The sequence below is a fragment of the Tachyglossus aculeatus genome, chromosome 1 (assembly GCF_015852505.1).
Source record: "Tachyglossus aculeatus isolate mTacAcu1 chromosome 1, mTacAcu1.pri, whole genome shotgun sequence".
Classification (NCBI taxonomy): Eukaryota; Metazoa; Chordata; class Mammalia; order Monotremata; family Tachyglossidae; genus Tachyglossus; species Tachyglossus aculeatus.
Window position 1 is genome coordinate 55,243,628 of NC_052066.1, and position 14,830 is coordinate 55,258,457.

The 14,830-nt window shown below is 44.3% G+C and overlaps 1 non-coding gene across 1 annotated transcript; it reads right to left on the reverse strand.

The window, feature by feature from the left end:
* Nucleotides 1-4,565: 4,565 nt before the first annotated feature.
* LOC119935781 lies at nt 4,566-4,703 on the reverse strand. The gene has a single exon (XR_005453443.1). It is a non-coding gene; the product is annotated as a small nucleolar RNA SNORA7 (small nucleolar RNA).
* Nucleotides 4,704-14,830: the final 10,127 nt, after the last annotated feature.

Sequence of the window (14,830 nt, forward strand, 5' to 3'; positions counted from 1 at the left end):
TCTTCCTCCCCCTCCTCTCTTCTTTCTCTCTTTCTTCTTTCCCTTTTAAGCTGCGGCCTTAGGGTTTTTTTGGTGCCTTTTTTTTTTTGGAAATGCCACTTTTCCCTGCCATAGGAACACAATGAGAAGTCAGTCATGCACATATTGTAGGAACAAGGCGTTCTGCAAATATGAAACAGATGGGCGTTCCAAAGCTGTTCTGGGGCATGCTGATGATTTTCAAACTAGCAATGTTCAAATCCATTTAATGTTTCACCAGGATCTCCTTCTAGTTGCTGAAATGACATTTTGCCCCTGTGAGTGGCTTCTCCATTATACTAGTAGTACTCAGAGTCCTTTGCTATTGTTCGTACTACAAACACACCTGTCTTCACCCCTTGAAAAGGCAGTGTGGTCTAATGAATTTGGAAATGTGAAATCCATCCGTATGAGCTCCTCCCACCTGTGCTACTGACCTGCAGCATCAGTCTCTTTGTTAAAATGAGGAAGGTCAAGTTTCAGGTTCTGGGGTTGTATGAGGGTGGTAGCTCAGTGGTTTAAACTTCAAGAAAACACCTTAAATAGTAGATGCATTGTTCTAGTTGGAAAAAAATGCTACACCCTCCCCCTCCCCTCAACCTGTTAAACATGTTAGAAATACTAGAGGGAAATTACCAGAAGCTACTACAGATGCGTCTACTTCCCTCTCTTTCTATCGCCCATCCTCCAGGCCCCATCCCCTCCCTCTCACCACAATACCTGACCTCGATTGCAAAGGAGCTATTGTATTTTTGCAGCTTGGTTACCTTCCCACGCGGCTATCCATTTCGAGAAATATAAATAACAGATCCAGCATGGCGGGTCAGGGTTGAGTCAGCAGGGAAAGCCGGCAGAATGGAGTAACTGATGTGGGTAGTGCTATTGAAACTTTTATTGCGAAAGATGAAACCCTTTGTCTGTGCCTCATACTTCCTCAGGTCTGACAAGGCTGCAGACCAGAATTGTCTGGTCTGGGTCTTGGAAGGAATGGCTAACAAATACATACGTCTACATCTGTAAAACACATACTGCATCAGCCTCCTCTCTGATCTCCCATCCTCCGGTCTCTCCCCACCTCAGTCTATACTTCACTCTGCTGCCCGGATCATCTTTGTGCAGAAATGCTCTGGACATGTAATCACTCCCCTCCTCAAAAATCTCCAATGGCTGCCAGTCAACCTATGAATCAAGCAAAAACTCCTCACTCTCGCCTTCAAGGCTCTCCATGACCGTGCCCCCTCCTACCTCACCGCTCTTCTCTCCTTCTCCAGCCCAGCCCGCACACTCCGCTCCTCTGCCACTAACCTCCTCACTGTGCCTCGTTTTCGCCTATCCTGCCGTCAACCCCCGGCCCACGTCATCCCCCTGGCCTGGAATGCCCTCCTTCCACACATCTGCCAAGCTAGCTCTCTTCCTCCCTTCATTGCTCTACTGAGAGCCCACCTCCTCCAAGAGACCTTCCCAGACTGAGCCCCCTTTTTCCTCTCCTCCTCCCCATCCCCGCCACCCTACTTCCTTCCCCTCCCCACAGCACTTGTATATATATTTGTACAGATCTACTACTCTATTTATTTTACTTGTACATATTTACTATTCTATTTATTTTGTTAATAATGTGCATATAACTTTAATTCTGTTTGTTCTGACGACTTTAACACCCATCTACATGTTTTGTTGTCAGTCTCCCCCTTCTAGACTGTGAGCCCGTTGTTGGGTAGGGACCGACTTTATATGCTGCCAACTTGTACTTCCCAAGCACTTAATACAGTGCTCTGCACACAGTAAGCACTCAATAAATATGATTGAATGAATGAATGAATGAATGAATCTACACTTGTGGGGTTGTGAGGCCTGAGGTGGTGATTTCAAGGATTTTCTTCTCTAGGCTCTAACCTTTGCAGCACTCATCTACTCCCCACACCTTCTGCCACTCAAGGCTTAACTCACAGTGGCAATGGGGAAGGTTATTCTGTTGGTATTCTACTCTCCCAAGCACTTAGTAAAGTGCTCTGTCCATAGTAAGTGCTCAATAAATATTCATTCATTCATTCAATCGTATTGATTGAGTGCTTACTGTGTGCAGAGCACTGTACTAAGCACTTGGGAAGTACAAGTTGGCAACATATAGAGACGGTCCCTACGCAACAACCAATGTGATTGAATATTGAATAGTGAAGAGTAAGCTTTCACTAAACATCACTGACTGATTGTTTGAAGCCCATCGCTTTGGTTCCACAGAAAAGGAAACCACAGTCCCTTCTAGACTGTGAGCCCGTTGTTGGGTAGGGAACGTCTCTATATGTTGCCAACTTGTACTTCCCAAGCGCTTAGTACAGTGCTCTGCACACAGTAAGCACTCAATAAATATGATTGATTGAATGAATGAATGAATGAATGGTGCCAACCCAAAAGCAATGGGGGCTCCCAAGTCTTCCTCCCCCCTGAGTCTCCCCTCCCCAACTCTGCTTCCTCCTGAGAGAATGCCTAAAAGATTAGAAAAGAACACTGTAAAATCTAAATTTTCCTCTAATAAACACCTCTTAGATATTCCAATATACCATATTAGGATGACCAGAGCAGCTCTCCAGGCAGCCACCCTCTGGACCATGGCCCTATAGCAGTGCTTCGATTCCATGCTGGGGTCACTATGACCTTAAATGGGGCCTAAACTAGTAAAAAAAAAAACCTTTCCTGTTCTCCAGTCTCCCTACTCGTTGCTCATTGTTCTCTGTCCCTAACAAGAGCACAACTGGCAAGGATGAGAGCAAGAATGAGTGATGCCGTGCAAACCTCTTTTTGTGTTCTTCAACGCCCTTGTGTGTCACCCTGACTTGCTCCCTTTATTCACACCTTCTCCCAGCCCCACAGCACTTATGCACATATCTGTAATTGTATGTATTTATATTAATGTCTGTCTCCCCCTCTGGACTATAAGCTCATTGTGGGTAGGAAATCTGCCTGTTATATTGCTATAATGTACTCTCCCAAGTGCATAGTACAGTGCTCTGCACACAGTGAGCAATAAATACAATTCACTGGCTGACTGTCTAGTAATGAACTCCTATCCACCAAATCTAAGCCCTGAAGTCTCAGGCCTGGAGCTCATTTATTGCTCCTAATGGGAGACTCACGGCCCTGGGCACTGGAACAACCAGACCCCTGTAACTGCTACCTGGACCTTCTTCTTCCCCTTTACCTCCCTCCTCTTCTAACTCTTTTTTCGTATGAAAGGAATGAGAAAGAACAACAGACCCCAGATGACAATAAGGAGCTAAAGGGTGTATCTGCTATCTGTTATCTCCAACCCTGGGACAGTGACAGCACAATTTCTACCAAGAAACAGTAATCTATAACAACCCTTTCCTTGAAAGGTGGAGTGGTCCAATGGAAAGAGTACAAACCTGGAAGACCACTGTGCTAAGTAATGTTAACCAAGCAATTTTATTCCCAAAAATGCAAACGGTGTTCAAAAAAATCCGCTGACAAAATCTGCAGCAACACTCAACTTTAGTCTTCAGTCCACTGAGAAAGATGATCAGGGATGATAAGCATGTATGATCAGCATGTACAGAAGATGAATAAAGAAATGGTTGCAAGCAGATATGGCATTTACTGCTGCAACTTTAAAGACATATTCGTAGTTGCTCGGGGCTAAAGAAAGAGATATGTTCCACTTGTGGTTCATCCAAGGTATTTTGTTTAACTAAATTATCATGTCTTGAACTCAAAGGCATTCTTCTGATTATAGTGTTCGCTTCCATATAGCACAAAGTTTAAGGGCTAGGTTCCAGGCCACATGTTATTTAGAATTCAGAGAAAATTCTTAGAAGGAAATTAAATAATTGACTAAATAATTTGGATTCCCTTATGGTTCAGGAATTTCTAGTGAGTCAGATCTGGTATACTGTCCCTTTCTCTGATATAGGCAGCTGGAAGGTAATGCTGCAAAGTTAGATAAATTTGGGGTTCACTTCTAGCAAAGGTTCTCTGTTGCTCAAAATATGTGATGTTAGTCATAATAATTATAATGATGGTATTTGTTAAGTGCTTACTATGTGCTAAGCACTGTTCTAAGCCCTGGGTAGATATAAAGTAATCAAGTTGTCCCACATGGGGCTCACAGTCTTAATCTCCATTTTACAGATGAGGTAACTGAGGCACAGAGAAGTGAAGTGTCTTGCCCAAAGTCACACAGCTAAGTGGCAAAGCCTGGATTAGAACCCACATCCTCTGACTCCCAAGCTCATGCTCCTTCCCTTAAGCCATACTGCTTCTCTAATAGTAATGATAATAACTGTGATATTTGTTAAGTTCTTGTCTTGTCTTCTCTTATGCTGTCAAGTCGTCACTGACCCATAGCGACTCCATGGTCACATCTCCCTCCCAGAACTCCCCACTCTCCATCTGCAATCATTCTGGTAGTGTACCCATAGAGTTTTCTTGGTAAAAATACAGAAGTGATTTACCACTGTCTTCTTCCACCAATGCTTGAGCCTCCACCTTCGTCTCTCTGCCATGCCACAGCTGCCCAGCACAGGTGGGTTTTGACTTGTAGCAGATTGCCTTCCACTTGTTAGCCCCTGCCCAAGCTAGGAAGGGAATGGGTAGGCCTCTGCTTGACTCTCCCTCCAAAGGCTGAGACTGGTAGAGTACTGGAAACTCTCCAGGTGTGATTCTGAGAGGGGTGTTCAGTTCTTACTAAATGCCAAACTACTAAGTAATGGGGTGGATATGAAATAAGCAGATCAGGCACAGTCCCTGGAGCACAAGAGGTTCATAATCTAAACAGGAGAAGGAACAGGTATTGAACGCCCATTTTACACATGAGTAAACTGAGGCACAAAGAAGTAAAGATGACTTGACCAAGATCACACAGCAGACAAGTGGCTAGGCCAGGATAAAAACCATTCATTCATTCAGTCAGTCATATTTATTGAGTGCTTACTGTGTGCAGAGCACTGTACTAAGCGCTTAGGAAGTACAAGTTGGCAACATATAGAGACAGTCCCTACCCAACAACTGGCTCACAGTCTAGAAGGGGGAGACAGACACCAAAACAAAACACATAGACAGGTGTCAAAATCGTCAGAACAAACAGAATTAAAGCTATATGCACATCATTAATAAAATAAATAGAATAGCAAATATGTACAAGTAAACTAGAGTAATAAATCTGTACAAATATCTGTACAATCTGTACAAAGGGGGCTCAGTCTGGGAAGGCCTCCTGGAGGAGGTGAGTTCTCAGTAGGGCTTTAAAGGGAGGAAGAGAGCTAGCTTGGCGGATGTGGGGACGGAGGGCATTCCAGGCCAGGGGAAGGACGTGGGAAGGGACAGGTGAGAATGAGGACCAGTGAGAAGGTTAGCGGCAGAGGAGCGAAGGGTGCGGGCTGGGCTGTAGAAGGAGAGAAGGGAGGTGAGGTAGGAGGGAGTGAGGTGATGGACAGCCTTGAAGCCGAGAGTGAGGGTTTTTTTGCTTGATTCAGGCACTCTGAATCCCAGGCCTGTACTTTTTCCACAAGGACACATTTCTCGAACTGGGATTGAAAGTCCAGAGTTAATTTCTTTATGTATTCACAATTTTTATTATTACTACTACTACTAATAATAACAATAATAATAATGGCCCTTGTTAAGTGCTGACTATGTGCCAAGCATTATTCTAAGTGCTGGGGTAGAGACAAGGCATACAGGTTGGACATAGTCCCTGTCTCACTTATGGCTCACACTCTTAATCCCCATTTTACAGATGAGGGAACTGAGGCATAGAGAATGTAAATGATTCACCCAAAGGTCACACAGCAGACTTGTGGCAGAGTCGGGATTAGAACCCAGCTCCTTCTGACTCCCAGGCCTGTGTTCTATCTACTAAGCCATGCTGCTTCTCTCCTATGAACGTGAAAGACAACTGGGTGTATAAAGACAACTGTATATGTGTGTATGCACACACACACACACACACACACACGCACATACACACATACACACATCCTCAAAGAGTTCATCATTGAGAGATAGAGTTGGGGTGACACTCTGTTGCAAGGGTCCTCTTGGAAAAGATAACTTTGGGTCACTCTCCCTAACAACCAGGGACCCCAAGTTCCATTGACATCTACAAACCCTAATGGGGGAATCTTTCCCAAAACCCATTTTCGCTTACTCCCCTCAGGAGTTAAAATAATAATAATAAGAATAGTGGTATTTGTTAAGCCTTACTATGTGCAAAGCACTGTTCTAAGTGTAGTATATCTACTTCAAAGTAACACAGAAGTCACACAGGAGTCCCTGTTGGTTATTTGTTATTTGACATCCTCATGTCTCTCTCCACTTCAATCTATACTTCATGCTGCTGCCTGGATTATCTTTGTCCAGAAACGTTCTGGGCATATTACTCCCCTCCTCAAAAATCTCCAGTGGCTACCAATCAATCTATGCATCAGGCAGAAACTCCTCACCCTGGGCTTCAAGGCTGTCCATCACCTCGCCCCCTCCTACCTCACCTCCCTTCTCTCCTTCTCCAGCCCAGCCCACACCCTCTGCTCCTCCACCGCTAATCTCCTCACCGTACCTCGTTCTCGCCTGTCCCGCCATCAACCCCCGGCCTACGTCATCCCCCGGGCCTGGAATGCCCTCCCTCTGCCCATCCGCCAAGCTAGCTCTCTTCCTCCCTTCAATGCTCTACTGAGAGCTCACCTCCTCCAGGAGGCCTTCTCAGACTGAGCCCCTTCCTTCCTCTCCCCCTCGTCCCCCTCTCCACCCCCCCATCTTACCTCCTTCCCTTCCCCACAGCACCTGTATATATGTATATATGTTTGTACATATTTATTACTCTATTTATTTATTTATTTATTTTACTTGTACATATCTATTCTATTTATTTTATTTTGTTAGTATGTTTGGTTTTGTTCTCTGTCTCCCCCTTTCAGACTGTGAGCCCACTGTTGGGTAGGGACTGTCTCTATATGTTGCCAATTTATACTTCCCAAGCACTTAGTACAGTGCTCTGCACACAGTAAGTGCTCAATAAATACGATTGATGATGATAATGATTTGGCTATTTAGTCAGTCAGTCAATCGTATTTATTGAGTACTTTCTGTGGGCAGAGCACTGTACTAAGTGCTTGGGAGAGTATAATATAACAATCAACAGGCACGTTCTCTACCAACAGTGCCTTTTCTACGTTAATTGTTAGGTGCTTGCTGGGTGCCAGGCACTGTCCTAAACACTGGGGTAGAAACAAGATAATTGGGTTGGTCACAGTTCCTGTTCCATGTAAGGCTTACGGGCTTAATATGAGGCACAGAGAAGATATCCTTCCTCCACCCTCTCCCTTTCCCCTACTAGTCTCACTTGCTCCACACACCCCCACCACACAAACACATGCAAAGCGCTTTCCACCGCATTTTAAAATATCCTGGTTTTTTTTTATTTTTTTTTATTCTTCTTGTTAGATGTTCCAAATACTGTACAAAGAACTGGGGTATTCAGCTTAAATTTATTCAAATTTATTATGACATTTCTTCCTGACTTATTTGTTCTACTCCCTGTCTGACCCTTGTTCTTCCAACTGCTCCCACTATTGTAACTATTTTGTAGGAAGTAATAATAATGACTTGTAGCATTTGTTAAGCATTAGCCGGCACTGTGGTAAATTCAAAATAATCTGGTCAGGTCCAGCCTCTCTGTCTTCCCCATTCAATTATGAGCTTCTTTTGATTGGGGTCCATGTCTATAATAATAATTATTATGGTACTTGTTAAGCACTTATTTTGTGTCAAGTGATTTTCTAAACACTGAAGTAGATACAAGACAAAAAGGCTAAACAGGGTTCCTGTCCCACATGGGTCTCAACCTAAGTAGGAGGGAGTAAGTTTGAATCCCCATTTTACAGATGAGGAAACTGAGGCAAAGAGAAGTTAAGTCACTTGCTCAAGGTCACACAGCAGGCAAGCGTGACCTTAGGCAAATTACTTCACTTCCCTGTGCCTCATTTACCACATCTGTAAAATGGGGATTAAGACTTGTGAGCCCCAGGTGGGGCATGGACTGTGTCCAACTTGATTAGTTTGTATCTATCCCAGTGCTTAGTAAGCCTGGAATATAGTAACCACTTAAAAAATACCATAAAATAAAAAGGGGCAGAGTCGGGGTTAGAATCCAGGTCTTCTGACTTCGGGGACCATGCTCTTTCCACAAGGCCACACCGCTTCTCTAAGCTCTATAGCTCCTGGTGTACTTTCCCAAGTGCTTAGTACAGTCTACAGCTCTGGATATATACTAAGTAAATAGTATTATTTCTACACTACACTACTACTACTACTACTACAAAATTAAGGAATGTTCTTCTGACACTGCAGGTCTGAATGCTTAGTGGTTGGGAACAGGTAAATTCTACAAACCGCCTTAACACAGAAATTTGCAAGAATGCCACCCTTGATGCTAGACCTGGGAGTTCTAAATGTCCTCCTGGTAGCCTGGTAGAGAAGCAGCATGGCTCAGTGGAAAGAGCACGGGCTTTGGAGTCAGAGGTCATGTGTTCAACTGCCGACTCCACCACTTGTCAGCTGTGTGACTTTGGGCAAGTCACTTAACTCCTCTGGGCTTCAGTTACCTCATCTGTAAAATGGGGATGAAGACTGTGAGTACCACGTGGGACAACCTGATCACGTTGTAACCTCCCCAGCACTTAGAACAGTGCTTTGCACATAGTAAGTACTTATTAAATACCATTATTATTATTACTTAACTTCTCTATACCTCAGTTACCTTATCTGTAAAATAGGGATTAAGACTGTGAGCCCCCTGTGGGACAACCTGATCACCTTGTATCCCCCCCCCCCCAGCATTTAAAACAGTGCTTTGCACATAGTAAGCGCTTAACAAATACCAACATTATTATTATTATTAGCCTGAAAGGGTTAATACTATTTCCAGAGCTGTTTAACTTACCACAAGAGAGTAGCTTAGACATTAGAAGAGTTGATTCAATATAAATTGGCCCTCCTATGCCACCCTTTCATTTTCCTACTGGAGGCCATGGCTAAAGACAAAGGGTAGAACTGGAGAAATTCTGGGTAAATTTGCATTTAATAAAGAGATCTGCTGAGTTCCTAGGGCTCTTTGTGTGCCACTCTCTCCATTCATGTTTTCCTGGGGCAGGGAGGGAGGGGAAGAATCAATGGGCTCAATCCATGAGTATCATTTCCCTAAAAGGGGCCAAGAGTCAGTGTAGCCTTACAGACAGCTACCCTGCCTAACTTTCCAGGGGTAACTTACTGTTTTTGCAGTAGAAACAATAGAGAGTGGTGATTTGATTTATAAAACGACTTCTAACCATTCTAAAGAGAAATGGGTAATGAAAATGAGTCAAGGGGTGGCAAATTATTAAGAGTACATTGAAAGGCTAAGCTAATCTTTAAGAAAAATTGTTCAAGAGGTCAGCATCACCCGATACTCTGCTTCCTCCATCAGCTATACCTGGCTGGGATCGAAGGCTGTCTAGCTGAGAGGGACTGGGAGGATTTAAAGACCGGAGAGTGAGCCTACATGACTTCAGCCCTCCCTTCCCGAAGAAAAGGAATAGGTGTCAGGTGTCTAATTTGCTGGTGCCACAGCTCAGACTCAGTAAATAGAGTGGGATGAGGAATATTGAAGACTAGAATGAGCAGGAAACTTTTTTATTTTTGGATGGTTGGTATTGGTTTGTTGTTTATAGTATTTGCTAAGCGCTTACTATATGCTAGGCACTCTATTAAGTGCTGGGGAATACACAACCTAATCAGGTTGGACATGCAGTCCATGTCCCACATGGGGCTCAAGGTCTTTAACATCATTTTACAGGTGAGGTAGCTGAGGCACCAAGAAGTTAAGTGACTTGCCCAGTGTCATGTAGCAGAGATGTGAAGGAGCTGGGATTACTCATTCATTCATTCAATCATTTTTATTGAGTGTTTACCATGTGCAGAGCACTGTACTAAGTGCTTGGGAAGTACAAGTTGGCAACATATAGAGACAGTCCCTACTCAACAGTGGGCTCAAAGTCTAGAAGGGGGAGACAGACAACAAAACATATAAACCAAATAAAATAAATAGAATAAATATATACAGGTAAAATAGAGTAATAAATATGTACAAACATATATACAGTACAGGTGCTGTGGGGAGGGGAAGGAGGTAAGGCAGGGGGGATGGGGAGGGGGAGGAGGGGGAAAGGAAGGAGGGGGCTTAGTCTGGGAAGGCCTCCTGGAGGAGGTGAGCTCTCAGTAGGGCTTCGAAGGGAGGAAGAGAGCTAGATTGGCAGATCATCATCATCATCATCAATCGTATTTATTGAGTGCTTACTATGTGCAGAGCACTGTACTAAGTGCTTGGGAAGTACAAATTGGCAACATATAGAGACAGTCCCTACCCAACAGTGGGCTCACAGTCTAAAAGGGGGAGACAGAGAACAAAACCAAACATACTAACAAAATAAAATAAATAGAATAGATATGTACAAATAAAATAAATAAATAGAGTAATAAATATGTACAAACATATATACATATATATAGGTGCTGTGGGGAAGGGAAGGAGGTAAGATGGGGGGATGGAGAGGGGGACGAGGGGGGAGAGGAAGGAAGGGGCTCAGTCTGGGAAGGCCTCCTGGAGGAGGTGAGCTCTCAGCAGGGCCTTGAAGGGAGGAAGAGAGCTAGCTTGGCGGATGGGCAGAGGGAGGGCATTCCAGGCCCGGGGGATGACGTGGGCCGGGGGGTCGATGGCGGGACAGGCGAGAGCGAGGTACGGTGAGGAGATTAGCGGCGGAGGAGCAGAGGGTGCGGGCTGGGCTGTAGAAGGAGAGAAGGGAGGTGAGGTAGGAGGGGGCGAGGTGATGGAGAGCCTTGAAGCCCAGGATGAGGAGTTTCTGCCTGATGCGCAGATTGATTGGTAGCCACTGGAGATTTTTGAGGTCGACGGTGGGACAGGCAAGAACGAGGCACAGTGAGGAGATTAGTGGCAGAGGAGTGGAGGGTGCGGGCTGGTCTGTACAAGAAGAGAAGGGAGGTGAGGTAGGAGGGGGTGAGGTGATGGAGAGCCTTGAAGCCAAGAGTGAGGAGTTTTTGCCTGATGCTTAGGTAGATTGGTAGCCACTGGAGATTTTTGAGGAGGGGAGTAACATGCCCAGAGCATTTCTGCACAGAGACAATCCGGGCAGCGACACGAAGTATGGTTTGAAGTGGGGAGAGACAGGAGGATGGGAGATCGGAGAGGAGGCTGATGCAGTAATAGAGCTGGGATAGGATGAGAGATTGAACGAGTAGGGTAGCGGTTTGGATGTAGAGGAAAGGGCAGATCTTGGCGATGTTGCGGAGGTGAGACCGGCAGGATTTGGTGACGGATTGGATGTGAGTGGTGAACGGGAGAGCGGAGTCGAGGATGACACCAAGGTTGCGGGCTTGTGAGACGGGAAGGATGATAGTGCCATCAACAGTGATGGGAAAGTCAGGGAGAGGGCAGGGTTTGGGAGGAAAGACAAGGAGTTCAGTCTTGGACATGTTGAGTTTTAGATGGCGGGCAGACATCCAGATGGATTAGAACCAGGGTCCCTTGACTCTCAGGTCTCTATACTTTCCACTAGGCCACACTGCTTCCTCTTGTTGTTCTGGATGATGTACATGCTGAGGACTCTTCCTATCATAAAAATAATGATGATGATGATAAAATATCAATAATAATAATAACTGTGGTATTTGTTAAATGGTTACTATCTGCCAAGCACTGTTCTGAGCTCTAGGGCAGATGCAAGATGATCAGATAAGACATAGTCCCTGTCTCACCACAAGGAGGAAGGAAAATAGGTGTTGAATCCCCATTTTACAGATAAGGAAATTGAGGTACAGAGAAGTTGCCCGGGGCTACACAGCAGCCAAGTGGCAGAGCTGGGATTAGAACCCAGGTCCTCTGACTCCCAGTCCAAGGAACAGGAAGGAGGCCACTCATTCCTAGAACAGTGTAAGTGCTGGGAGTAGAGGCCTCCTTCTTGCCTGTAGTCAGTGTTGTTGAGGCTGAGTGGAAACTGCTGAAACCTGCAGCACTTTCGATCTGTGCCAATGTGGGGAGGAGCACAGATGGCAAGAGCTGTGTGTGAATGTGTGTGTGTGTGTCTGTGTGTGTGTGTACATTATCTGTCTGATGAGGGTGTATCGGGAGGTATGCCACAACCAGATTGCACACACAGATGCTGTGGCGCAGGAGAGGAAATCCCCTTCCTCGTGTCACCTTTGAAATCTAATGATAGCGCTGTTTGGCACGGCATGAAGGTGCACACAGTCCCTTCCCCTGTCCACTGACACATACACATACCCATCCACACACACATGAACACACACATGCACACATATCACTATAAACAGGCCGCACACATACTTTCAAATGTTCTGCCACACTCAATACATACATCCATAAATAGACCCTTCCTAAAAAAGTGCATACAAACACACACACAGAGGAACACACCCACAGGCCGGAACCGAAAGGGACATGTTACCTGCAGACACGCTGAAACAGGAACTGTAAGATGTGACACACAAAGAGGAAGGCACATAAACAGGGACCCAAATGCAAATAGGCACGCAAGGACAAAAGCAACTCAAAGAGGCTCGCTGGAATTCAGGGGTTGTGGTCTACAAAAGACAGAGAGCAATAGGAGGGAATTCTAGAAAGGGGAAGAGAAAACAGAAAGGAAAAGGGAATAATCACTACAGCTCTTAGCTGAACCCGGCAAAAACAGGGTATTTCCTCTTGTAGAATATACAAAATATAGGTCAAGATCCAATATATCTTCAGAAGGAGGTTTTAAAGCAGGTGAATAATCCAGGCATAGCAGTTGAACATAGAATACTACCCCACATTTGAAAAGAAAATTATGTAACCTTGATGCACTGGTAATTTAGGAGAAGGCTGTCTTATATGCAGCATTTTGGTAGTTGGCAAGGGAAACTAAAGTCTTCAATGTACTTAATAATGCAGAATGTGAAGAATTAGTCATGGCTGGGCTTGCAAGTAACAGCATTTTAATGATTTATTGAGTTTTTTCTTAAGGTCAATAGTTTACTATTTGCCATTTAAAATGCATGGTAAAAATAGATATTTGTTTTCCTTATAGGAAATGAGTAGTTTTCTAAATGCATTTTTCATAAAGGAAACCAGCACAAATATTCTCAACCAGCATATCCTGTGTCTGACCTACCCACGTGAATAGCAGACCAGATAAGCAGCTTTTCTATGTGTTGTTGGAGGAAATGGGAATTTCAAAGAGAAAACACCCTCACAATGCCTGGCAGTTGGTGTTTTCATATTGCACCATCATTCCTGGAGAACTCTTTCAGTCAATCAAGCAGATTTATTAAGCACTTACTATGTATAGAGCACTATATTACATACTTGATAGAGGACAGTATATCATAGTTGGTAAACATGTTCCTTGACCACACCAAGCTTACAGTCTAGAGGGGATAACAGACTTAATATAAATAAATTACAGATGTGTACATGAGATGGGAGTGGGGAAGGGGTGAATAAAGGGCACAAATCCTATTGCAAGGGTACCACAGAAGGAAGTGGGAGAAGAGGAAATGAGGGCTTAGTCAGGGAAGGCCTCTTGGAAGAGATGTGCCTTCAATTAGGCTATGAAGGTGGGAGAACGATCATCTGTCGGATGTGAATAGAAAGGACATTCCAGGTCAAAGGCAGGATGTGGGCGAGAGGTCAGTGGCAAGATAGATGAGGTCGAGGTGCATTGGCATTAGAGAAGTGAAGTGAGCAGGCCGAGTTGTAGCAGGAAGGCAAAGAGGTAAGGAAGATGGGGGAAAGGTGATTGAGTGCTTTGAAGCCAATGGAAAGGGTTTCTGTTTAATGTGGAGCTGGATGTGTAACCACTGGAGGTTCTTGAGAAATGGGGAAACACAGGCTGAACGATTTTGTAGAAAATGATCTGGGCAGCTGAGTTAAATGTGTATTGATTTGGGGTGATACTGGAGGCAGAGGGGTAAGTCTCAGTCATTCAATCAACAGCATTTTTAGAGAACTTACTATGAGCAAAGCACTGTACTAAGTGCTTAGGAGAGTGCTTACAATGCAACAGAGTTAGTGGACATGTCCCCTGCCCACAATGAGTTTGCAGTCTGAGCGAGAGATAGAAATTGATATAAATAATTTATAACATATAATTTAAAGATACGTACATAAATGCTGTGGAATTGAATGATGGGGAGAATATCAAATGCCAAAGGGTCACAGGTCCAAGTACATAGACAATGCAGAAGAGGGAGGGAACCTGGAAAAGAGGGCTTAATTGGGGAAGGCTTGGAAAAGATATGACCTTGGAGGCTGATGCAGTTATCAGTTAGGGATAGAGTAAGTACTTGAACTAAAATGGTAGGATTAGATGGAGAGGAAAGGGCAGATTTTAGTGATGTTGTGAAGATTGAACCAATAGGATTTGATGGCAGATTGAATATGTGGGTTAAATAAGAATAATAATAATAATTATTATTATTATAATGATGGTATTTGTTAAGCCCCTTACCATGTGCCAGGCACTGTACTAGGCACTGGGGTAGATAGAGTAATCAGGCTGTCCCACGTGGGGCTCACAGTTCAAATTCCCATTTTACAGATGAAGTAACTGAGGCACAGAGAGGTTAAGTATCTTGCCCAAGATCACACAGCATATACAGGGGGACTGAAGGTAAGTATAAGCAAGTTTGTAATTGCAAAAGGAAGCTGGTAGGATTTTGTGACGAGATCCTGGGAATTGATCAGAGAAGGCAT